Source organism: Nicotiana sylvestris, chromosome 1 (assembly GCF_000393655.2).
Source record: "Nicotiana sylvestris chromosome 1, ASM39365v2, whole genome shotgun sequence".
Taxonomy (NCBI): Eukaryota; Viridiplantae; Streptophyta; class Magnoliopsida; order Solanales; family Solanaceae; genus Nicotiana; species Nicotiana sylvestris.
In genome coordinates this window covers 63,560,950-63,572,691 of record NC_091057.1, presented here as the reverse complement: position 1 = coordinate 63,572,691, position 11,742 = coordinate 63,560,950, and the positions used below count along the sequence as shown (strand labels likewise).

The 11,742-nt window shown below is 37.2% G+C and overlaps 1 long non-coding RNA gene across 3 annotated transcripts; it reads right to left on the bottom strand.

Annotated features, from left to right (window-relative positions):
- Window positions 1-1,346: 1,346 nt before the first annotated feature.
- LOC104223310 (uncharacterized) lies at window positions 1,347-7,479 on the bottom strand. Of its 3 annotated transcripts, XR_011402516.1 has the most exons (3): window positions 6,605-7,380; window positions 2,848-2,915; window positions 1,347-1,689 (listed from the first exon to the last, which is right to left on the bottom strand). It is a non-coding gene; the product is annotated as an uncharacterized lncRNA (long non-coding RNA). The 3 variants fall into 3 exon arrangements; XR_710074.2 differs by lacking the exon at window positions 2,848-2,915 and having other exon boundaries at window positions 6,605-7,479; XR_710075.2 differs by lacking the exon at window positions 1,347-1,689 and having other exon boundaries at window positions 1,978-2,915; window positions 6,605-7,473.
- Window positions 7,480-11,742: the final 4,263 nt, after the last annotated feature.

Sequence of the window (11,742 nt, the reverse complement as noted above, 5' to 3'; positions counted from 1 at the left end):
CTCATATCAACCTTCCGAAATGGAATCTCACTAAGACATTTCCCAAAACTGGCGGAACTGAGTCATAATACTAGAATGTCTACTACATCACTATCTAAATGAAAATACAACACCCATTAAGGATAAGGAAAGGTGACTCCAAGACCTGCGGACGCCTAGCAAGTATACCTTGAAAATAAGGGTAGATTCCGACTACCCATGGCCCCACGAGTTCATATATATGATTAGTTTCAAAATTCGAGTCCAAATTGACTCTTAAAACTCAAATTCTTATTTTTCAAAAACTTGACAAAGTTTCACTTTGATTCACAAGATGTTGATATTAAATCTAAGATATATTGATGGAATATAATTGGAAATAGATTAGAATCAATTACCCAAAGTTTGTAGATGAAAATCCCCTCTCCAAATCACCTCCTACCTAGTCTAGGGTTCTAAAATGAGAGAATATGAGATGAAATCCCGACTTCCAGCACTTTTGATCAGCCGTTGATGTTGCAATTGCGACATGAGTTCGAAATTGCAAACCCTAGCAATTACGAAGTATTCCTTGCAAATGCGGCCACTGTCTGTCCTATGAGGAGGTTGCAATTGCGACTCTGACTTCGCATTTGCGAATCCTGTCTCTATCGCAAATGTGACTGTTCTATCACAAATGCGAACTACCCCTCTACCTGACCTACTTCGCAATTGCGAGCTAGGTATCGCAATTGCGATGCATGAGGTTACCCTTCTAAGCTCGTAATTGCGACACCAGAGGCACTACACACCAGATTTTTCATTTTTCGTTCAAAACCATCTGAAACACTTCCGAAGCTCACCTGAGCCCTCGAGGCTCCAAACCAAACATTCACACAAGTCTAAAAACATCGTACAAACTCATTCGTATGATCAAAACACAAAAATAACATATAAAACTACGAATTAAACACAAAAATGCATGAATTTCAAATCTGAATCCTATCAAATCAACTCCAAATGATACCAAATTTTGTAGATAAGTTCTAAATAGCATATTGGACCTATTCCAAGTCGCAAAATCAAATCCCACTATCAATAGCTAAAAGTCAACCTACGGTCAAACTTTTCAACTTCAAATTGCTAAATTTCGGTAAAATAACACAAATCAACCTACGGACTTCCGAAATCTATTTCGGGATTGCTCCCAAGTTCGAAATCATGATACGAATTTATCAGATCCATAAAGAGACCATTCCAGGGTCGTTTTCACAAAAGTCAAAGTTTGGTAAATTTTTTTAATTTTTTAAAAAGTCAAAGTTTTTTAATTTAAATTTCACAAAAGTCAAGAATCAAAGGGTTCGAATCAACTCGAAGGCTTCCCAAAATAAAAATAATCAATCCCGTAAGTCATAAAATTATAAACATACATTTTTGAAGCATCATAATGGGTAACAAGGTTCAATTACACAAAATGGTCAATCGAGTCATTACAACCGAACATACTCATAAAATGTAATATGATCTCCTAATGTGCAGGGGTGATAACGAGCCCCTTGGGTGCCTTTCCCCAAACCGGAGCTACTGGTGGCTCCTCAGGCGCTGCTATGGCAGGTGCTCTAGATGCACCATGTGCCCCTCTTCGGCCTCTACCTAGGCCTTCGCCTCTCGTGGCTCTAGCAGGGGCGCGGGTGTTTGATCATTGAATCTAGTAGTGCGTGTCCTCACCATCTGTGAGAGAGTAAAAAGAAAAACATTTAGATTTCGAAGTCAACCAATTCGCATGATAAAGAATCAAATAAAGGGAATTTCGTAGCCTCTCGAAGAGAAGAACAGAAGTCATCCGTACCTATCCACAAAACTCTACTAAACTTTTTTATAACTCGTAACACCTCTGAACATAGAGCTATGATACCAACTTGTCACGACCCTATTTTCCTACCTCAGAATGTCGTGATGGCACCTAGTCTCTAAGACTAGGTAAGTCTAGCATACTTTATGAAACATCAGAAATAATAATAAAACTTCAAATTAACCGTGTAAACTATCATAATAGAATTCTACAGTATAGCTGACAACAAATCCCCAAAACCTGGTGGAACAGAGTCATGAGCTCTTTCCTTATGTCACCACAATAGCCATACATTTAGTATTGAAAATCTTTTTTCTGAAATAGCTACCCTCGTTTTAGCCTCCCTTATCTCACTACGTGGCTTCAAGTAGTTCCCCTACTAGCAACAGGCGTATCAAGCCCACATTATCTCACCGCATACGTATCAACGCCTAGTCTTATACCACCACATGCGTATCAATATCACAACATGATCACAACTCGCACCACAAGTGCCCATATGCCATAACTTTCAATAAGAATCAACAATACCAATATTTCCACAACAAATAGCCCACGACTCAATCACAATGTATACAAGAATATCAACAATAACAAAATAAATGTGAATTACTCAACAATTAACAACTTCAACTCAATGAGATAAAGGCTTTTACAACTTCAACACCAATAACTCAACAAGAGGATATTCCACAAAATAACTACTTCAAGTAAAAGTAATACAATGATTAAAGAGGTAACAAGACAATAAGAAAGGCAATAACTTCAACTAAAGCATATAAGAACAAAATAACAAGTAAGAGGTAAAACAAGTATTAATAAATGTCAAATAAAACATGTAAAGGTAGATTAGCAATGAGGGATATAACATACTATGACCATTAAATTAAAGTCATGGAAAGAGTTTAAATAACCTAAACCGAACAATTACCCTATATAACCCATGTACTCACACGGCTTTCACATAACACAAATAGCGCACTCAACCTAAATCCTAAGGGGTAGTTCCTCCACACAAAGTTAGGCAAAATACTTACCTAAACTAGGCCAACTCATCCCTCGAAAATAGCTTCTCCCCTCAAATTTGCCTCCACATGGCTCAAATCTAACCAAAAGAGACTTAATATCATCAAACAATGCAAGGAAAAATAATTATAATAGATAAAGCTTTGATCTTTACAAAATTACCAAAAGGTCAACAAAAGTTAACCTCAGGCCCGCTCGGTCGAAACCCGAGTCCAAGGGTGGATTCTGACTACCCATAACCCCACGAGTCCATGTTTCACCCTATTTTGCACAAGTCAAAATAAGATTCAACTAGTGGTTTCCCTATTGACGATAAAAGAAAGTCGTTACCCAAAATTTAGAGGTATACTAGGGTACCTATTCAATTGTTGAGATCATTATCCTATTGGTCTTCTAACCAGTGAGATTTGGGTAAAGGTTATTGCTCTTCTAAGGGGAAGGTATTAGGAACCCCCCTAGAATCTACCTAAGGTAACTCCATAGGACTTAGACTAGGTTTGGGGAATTAAATGTCTATATCTTACTTACTTAGTGCTTAAAAGTGTATGGGTTACCTTTATGAATTTTGTAAAAGTAGTATATATACCTTGGAAAAGTGTAATTTTTATTTGAAAGAGAAGCCTTTGAAAATGTATATACAATTGAAAGAGTCTTCAGGAAATATAGATTTATAATACTTATACTTACTAATAAAATAGGGTGAAGTTTAAAATATTTGACTTTCAAAATAAAGTGGCTATTTGTGTAAAGTAAGGACTATGAGGTTTAGATATACCTTGGAAATAGATTTCAAATCTTATACTCTAATTTGAAGAAGAATCGTTTGAACGATCCTTAATTTGTAGCAGTGTTTGTTTGATTTGTAGAAAAAGCTCGCCTTTGGAAATCATTTTCTAATTTTTTGATTTTCTTCTTGTTTTACAAAGAGAGGTTGTCGACTTTGCAAATCTATTTTAATTTCCAAAAGCTTCATGAAAATTGTTAGTAAGAGTAAGAGTGAGAACTGATTAATAGAAGTGATTAAATTTATTTATTATTAAGTTGCAGTACTTCTTTTATCTTTACCCACGTCTTAAGGGCTTGCCTAGGTTATTAATGTAACTTAAAAAAGATAAAAGGAAATATTCAATAAAATATTATCAATGTTGTATACATATAAAAAATAGTAAACTTATAAGAGTGATAAAGGAAAGAAAATGGACTCATGGTTGGGCCTGAAGGAAGTTGGGCCCAGCAGACAGCAAAACAAACAACAACAACTCCAATGACTCTAGGCTCATGCTAGAATTTTGGCCTGAGTTCTTTGAGAACTCGGCAGGCCCAATTCAGACACGTGTAAAGAAATATAAGAAAGTCATTAGATATATAGCCCAATACAACACTCAAATGCAAGTAAAGTCAATGTAAGGCCCAAGACAGAACTATAACAGGCATTAATTAGGAATAAATAAATTTAATGTAAAGTCAAACAAGATAGAGCGATTTACAATGGAGCCTTTGCTTCCATTTAACACTAACCCTAAAGAGATTAGCAAATGTCAATAATTAAAGGCTCAAGGTAAAATTCCAAACATGGCCAAAACACCCTTTGGATCCTTGGCACTTCAAAGTTCACAAGGGTCTTAATGACCCCGAATAGTGCGTGTTCAGAGAGAGTACCTCAACTACGAACGAAATTTTACTCCTAAATACTCTAATCACTCATACTTACTCTTCCATACAGGTATAAATGCTAATGAGGCACTCATTGTAAATTCTAATACAATAATAATAATGACACAAGGACATATACATTTCTTGTAGATGTTGTTCAGAATACTACAGATAAGACCAATGGATCATAACTTACTCACAAATATGTGGTACACTGTCATATACCTTTAACATGCTCAAAGTACTTAAAGAAGTCAGTTACATGTGTAGAAAAGTGGTGAAAACATCAACGTGTTATTACAGGGACCCAGAACAACCAAGTTATGTAGTTTGAGGGGATAAATGAGATATCATGTATATTAACCTTACTAGTCCCACAGGCTGGTTCACACTTATGAGAATTCTCAACAACAGTCACCTACTTATCCATTTCTACATCTACTCATAAGTTATCACTTTATTTCTTACTAAGTATAGAGGATAACAGTCCACTTCAGAATCCTTAAAGACAGGGATATTTAAGCAAACAAATTGGTCCACACTTAAACAAATGATATGACCCCTAAAGAAATCTCTCATTCATTCTAGACTCATTAGAAGTTAAATACACAGTTTTACACTCAGACAAGGAGGTCAAGCATTGGAGGATCTCTCCTAAGTTTATAATGGATTACAATTAACTTATATGAACTTAAACAAAGTTATGTGATATCAGGGGCACAAACATGAGCATGCAAGACAAACAGAACTTGTTTAGGAATAAGTTAACCGTAATTTGAATTTTTGGTGGGACAATCACATAATTTTGGCAATAACTAGTTTGAATGGTTGGATTTTCAACCGAGAAGTAGGAGCACAATTTTCACGGGCCTGTACCTTTCTTCTCCTTCCTTTGATTTTAAGTCTCTAAATTCTAGGGCTAAGGAATAGATAGAACCACAATCGTGATGGTGTTCATAGATATGTGTTTGACAGATCTATAATAGAGACCATGACTAAAAGCAGTGTTGTTATTGCACCTCACTTCAAATGGCTCATTGAAGTAACACCCTTTTCTTATCCCAAATGGATAAGGATGGGTTAAGTTGCTGCATCTTTCTGGGCAGCTAGGCTTTGATGAAGATAATATTACTGATAGTGATCTTATTCTTATAGCTGAAACTTGTGTTGTTTCTCTATGAAGCAGGCCAATAAGAAGAATAAAAAATGACCACATGGTGGTAAAAAAAATACATTCATAGGACATTCTTACAAAATCACAACATGATCAACATGGTTGAGTATCACGAGATCAAACTAACATTGTTACTATATACAAGTTTCAGAAAAGACAATGAAAGCATGGTAATAAAGATATGTTATACAGGTTACGTATGGGGAGTTAGTCATGGTGAAGCTTAATTTTAACACTTTAATACAACAGATGAAACTCAAATACCATAGATATATCTTAACCAGTTCCATAGCTTATGCTAAATATGGAGCAGCTTCAGAATACACAGTAGGGTAAGTATAGGGATCCAGTTAGTTTAGAACATGTTTATATAGTGATATCCCATATATGATTACACTGTCATAAGGGTTAAAAGAATCACAAAAACATATTAGAAGGAAGGAATTCATTCAAATGATGCAAGCATGATGTACCCAAGCTAAGAGTGACAGTCCTGTTTGTATCATCGGAGGATTCATATCCATTTAGTTTAGTTTATCAAGTGAATCATTTCAAAATGCAAATAGTACTAAGACAAATTAGTATAGCATACATGAGAGCCATAGTAGAATATCAAGGAGGTCTAAAGTTAAGATAACTACATGGAATCATTTGAAAGCTCTTTATTAATCATAGAAACTCAACAATACAAAGACTACTCGAAGACATATTTGTTAAGATTACAAGAGTAATCGATTAATCCGTGATCTTGTTTTCAGATTGTCAAAGAAGCATATGACTCTTAAATTATGATAATTATTCATAAACTGATGACAAATACGTTAAGGTAGAGACAATTAACTATAGCATATCAGAAACAAATTTAATTAATAGGAAAATAACAAAATAAACATGACTTCAATTAGATGATTAAAATAGAAGGAAAGTCGAGGCTCACTGACCTTTTTTTGAGCAGCAAACCAAATGAGAGTCTTTTCTTATCCGTACAAGAATCAAAAATTCAAACTTCAATCAGTGTTAGCTCAGAACCAAAAAAAAAAATCAAAACCTAGTTAGAAACCCTAGCTTTGATTTTGCTAATCAGAACTGTAAGTATAGTAAATGCTATTTCTGTAGTTAGGTTGATGTTTCTACTTGTTTTTGAGAGCGTTAAAGCCCCCTTTTTGTAGTGGCATTCAATGCCTTAAGATTCAAAAACATTCAAACTAGGTAGTGGAGAGTGGCAAAGAGTTGATGATGTGAGAACAATCGGGTGAAATCAGATAAGACAGAGGTGAGAGCAGCGATAATCTTTTACCTAAGGTAGTGACGTTGTCCTTTGAAAGAAAATCCACCGGGTAAAAGACCCAATGTCCAGAGGTCGCTAAGCTTGACCTCTGGACTAAGAATAATGATGATAACACTGGAGTGATGGCTATGCATGCCATAGATTAAATAGAGATATATGAAGATTTGGCATTGCACCGTTGAATATAGGGTTTCAGATTTGGGCATTTAAATTTCAAGAGATGAAACGGGTAAGGGAATTGACGAGAATCAGAATCACAACTGGGAAAGACAAAGGAGATGATTTTCTGTCTGATTCATGGCCTTGCATGAATTGGTGCAAGGTCTGTGATTGATTTGGTTCTGTGGGTTGAGACAATAAAGAGAGGAAGGGGAAAGAGGGGCGGCTGGTCAATAGGGCAAATGATTAGGGTTTTAGGGATACAAGACCGGTCTCTAAGGTTTAAAAATGGAGGATGTAATCTGGACCATTAGATCTTTAGATCAACAACCCTGATAATTCAGGGACTAAACAATTAAAATGAGATGATATGATATCCGTTCGATCTTTGGATTTTGACGTTTGGGATCAAATCCAGGGATATGTTTTAAAATTAAATAAAATAGGAAGTAAAACGTGGGTTGTGGATCAATTAGATGTACGACTTGGATTAATTGTGTTTTTTGTGAGTATGGTGAAGGGGTGATGTGGCATGATTTCATTGGGTCGAAGAGGAGGGCATGGATTGCCAAGGTGGAGTAGAGAGGGGTTGGACCTGAGTCAGATTTTGATTTTGGGCTTGGGTATTAGGATGTTTTAATATAACAAGTAGTCATTTTGTATTTAATTATACAATTGTAAATGTAGCCATTTCAATTTTAACCCTTTTAAAATTAATTTAAATAAACTTTAATAATTTCAATAAATGTAATAGAAACTAAAACCATCAAAATCACTAGTAATTAATGTAATGTAATTAATTAATTATCAAAATATCTTACTTTCCTACTTGTGGCACCAATTTCGGATTTATTTTGAAATAGTGGGCTATTTTATCAAAATTAAAAATAACCCTATTAAATTAATTATAACCTATGAAGTGAATATAAAGGTATTTTAATGATCTAGATAGTAAAAGTAACAAACTATATAATTATACAATACTAAATTATTAATTTAACACAATTAATTACTTAATTTATATAAAAATAAGTATTTATTAATAAGAAACACAGTTTCAACATACTTATTGAAAATCATTAAGTGCAAGTAAATTAATTATAAAAAGGAGGATTAGAATTGGCCGTCAACAGTCCATATATGTGTTTTATTTTCAAATTCGAGTCCAAATTGACTCTGAAAACTAAATTCTTTATTTTTCAAAAACTTAACAAAATTTCCCAATTTTCCTCTTTGATTCTCATAAATTTGATGTTATATCTAAGATATAATCATGAAAAATAGTTGGAAATCGATTAGAATCACTTACCCAATATTTGTAGATGAAAATCCCCTCTCCAAATCACTTCCTACCGAGTCTTGGGTTCTAAAATGTGACAAATGAGACTAAATCCCGATTTTCAGCTGTTATATCCAGCTGCAGATGTCACATTTGCGATACAGGGTTCGCATTTGCCACCCCTTGCAATTGCGAATAACAGATCATATTTGCAAACCATAACAACCTCAATTGTAACGACCTGACTGGTCATTTTGCTTTTTAGATCCCCGTTCTCCTAATTAAGACTCTCCTTATGTGCTTTTACTTATAACTTGCAGGGATGGTTGACTTGGGTTTGGAAGGGTTCGGGTTGAAAACGGAACACTTGGTTCCTTAATAGTGTCCTAAGATGGACAAGTTTGACTTGAGTCCACATTTTGAGTAAACGACCTCGGAACCGGGATTTGACAGTTCCAATAGGTTCGTATGATGATTTTGGACTTGGACGTGTGTTCAGATCGGGTTTCAAATGACCCAGGAGCATTTCAGCGCTTAATGTTAAAAGTTGGTGCATTGAAGGTTTTCAAGTTCTTTAAATTTGGTTTGGAGTAGATTTTGGTGTTATCGAGGTCCGTTTGGGCTTCCGAGCCCGGGAATAGTCTTGTATGGTGATTTATGACTTGTACGCAAAATTTGGTGTCATTCCGAGTAGTCTAAGTATGATTCGGCGCATTCGAAGTTAGCTAAGAAATTAAAGTTCATAATTTGATTCAATTTTGTTTTGGGATGCGATTCTTAGTTATAATATTGTTTTACATGTTCGGAGAGTTCAAACAAGTCCATATTATGTTTATGGACTTGTTTGGTGCATTTGATGGGGTCCCAAATGGTTCTGGTGTGTTTCGGACCACCCGGAGTAGAGTCCAAAATTGCATAAATTTTGCTGCTGCTTTCCTTTTTGGCGAACACAGAGAAAGCCTCGCGTTCGTGATGAAGGAACTGGGGGATATTGAATTTTTTCTACGCGATCGCATAGAAGAGATCGTGAAGAGTCAGTTCAGCAGACCCACTTATTCAGCACCACCGCCTTCTCGGGGTGCACTAGTGCAACCCTATTTTAGTGCAATTTTAGAGAGCTCCTACTGTCCACCAGCTATTTAGGGCCCTTCATGCCGGTATTTAGGTCCCCAGGGCTAGACTCACGGCAGTCATTTTCCCCGCTAAGAGGTTGCTATGGGTGAGGGGAGCTTGGTCACATGAGGAGATCTTGCCCCAAGTATTGGGGCAAGGCAGTATAGCAGGGCTATCAGCCAATGATTACCGCACAAGTTGCCGCACCAGCCGGCCGTCCGTCCTGCCAGAGGCGGAGGGCAGGTGGGTAAAGGTCACCCTAGAGGTGGAGACCAGGAAGGTGGCACTCCATCTAAGTTCTATGCTTTACTAGCCAAACCAGATGTAGTAGCCTCAGATGTTGTGATCACATGTATTATTTCTGTCTGCGGTAGGGATGTTTCAGTATTATTCGATCCAAGGTCTACATATTCATATGTTTCTTCTCTATTTTCTCATAATCTGGATGTCCCTCGTGAGTCCTTGGATGTTTCTATTTATGTTTCCACATCCGTGGGTGATTCTATTGCTGTAGATCGGGTCTACCGGTCCTGTATTATGACTTTCTGTGGTTATGAGGCCAATGCAAATCTTCTGTTGCTCGACATGACGACTTTGAGGTCATTTTGGGCATGGAATAGTTGTCTCCGTATCATGCCATCCTTTATTTCCATGTAAAGGCTGTTATCTTAGCGATGCCAGAGTTTCCTAGATTGGAGTGGAGGGTTCATATATCTATGCATCTAGTCGGTTTATCTCTTTCCTGAAGGCTCGACACATGGTCGAGAAGGGTTGTTTGTCTTATCTAGCTTATGTTCGGGATACTACTGCAAAGACTCCTACGGTTGATTCAGTGCCCGTGGTGCAGAAGTTCATCGATGTGTTTCCTTCTGATTTATCAAGCATGCCACCATATTGTGATATCAATTTCAGTATTGATTTAGCACCAGGTACCCAGCCTGTCTCTATTCCACCATACCCTATGACTCCAAAAGGGTTGAAAGAGTTGATGGAGCAGCTTGAGGAGTTGCTGGCAAAGGGGTTCGTCAGGCCGAGTGTGTCGCTGTGGGGTGAACCGATGTTATTCGTGAAAAAAAGGATGGGAGTATGCGGATGTGCATTGGTTACCACCAGTTGAATAAGGTTACCATTAAGAACAAATGCCCATTGTTGCGTATTGATGATTTGTTTGACCAGTTGCAGGGTGAGGGTGCTCTGTAAGATTGATTTTAGATTTGGATATCTGCAGTTGAAGATTCGTGCTTTGGATGTTCCGAAGACGGCTTTATGGACTAGATATAGCCATTATGAGTTCCTAGGGATGTCTTTCGGCTTGACTAATGCTCCGGTAGCATTTATGGATTTGATGAACCGGGTGTTCAGGACATATCTTGACTCCTTCGTCATTGTCTTCATTGATGGCATATTGATCAACTCGCGTAGTATGGAGGAACACGAGCAACATTTGAGAGTTGTGCTTCAGACCTTGCAGGAACAAAAGCTATATGCTAAGTTCTCCAAATGTAAGTTCTGGTTAGATTTTGTGGAATTCTTAGGACATGTTGTATCAGGTGAGGGTATTAAGGTGGATTCCAGGAAGATCGAGGCAGTCCAGAGTTGGCCTCATCCTACATCAGCGACTGAGATCAGGAGTTTCTTGGGTTTAGCAGGTTATTATCACCGGTTTGTGGAGGACTTCTCATCTATTGCAACGCCTTTGACTAGATTTACCTAGAAGGGTGCTCCATTCCGATGGTCAAATGATTACGAGGCGAGCTTTCAGAAGCTCAAGACATATTTAACTACAACACCAATTTTAGTGTTGCGATCCGATTCATTGATGTATACTATGTATTGCGACACTTCATGCATTGTACTGGGTTGTGTATTGATGCAGGAGGGGCGAGTTATTTCATATGCTTCACGTCAGTTGAAGCCACACGAGAAGAATTACCCTCTTCATGATTTGGAATTGGCCGTGATAGTTCACGCTCTCAAGATCTGGAGGCATTATCTTTATGAGGTGTCCTGTGAGATTTACAATGATCATCGCAGCTTGCAGCACTTTTTCAAGCAGAAGGATTTCAATTTTAGGCACCGTAGGTGGCTTGAGTTACCAAGGGATTATGATATTACCATCCTTTATCATCTGGGCAAGGCGAATATGGTTGCGGATTCCTTGAGCAGAAAGGCCGAGAGTATGGGTAGCTAGGCATTCATTTCAGCGGAGGAGAGGCCATTGGCTTTTGATATTCAATCCT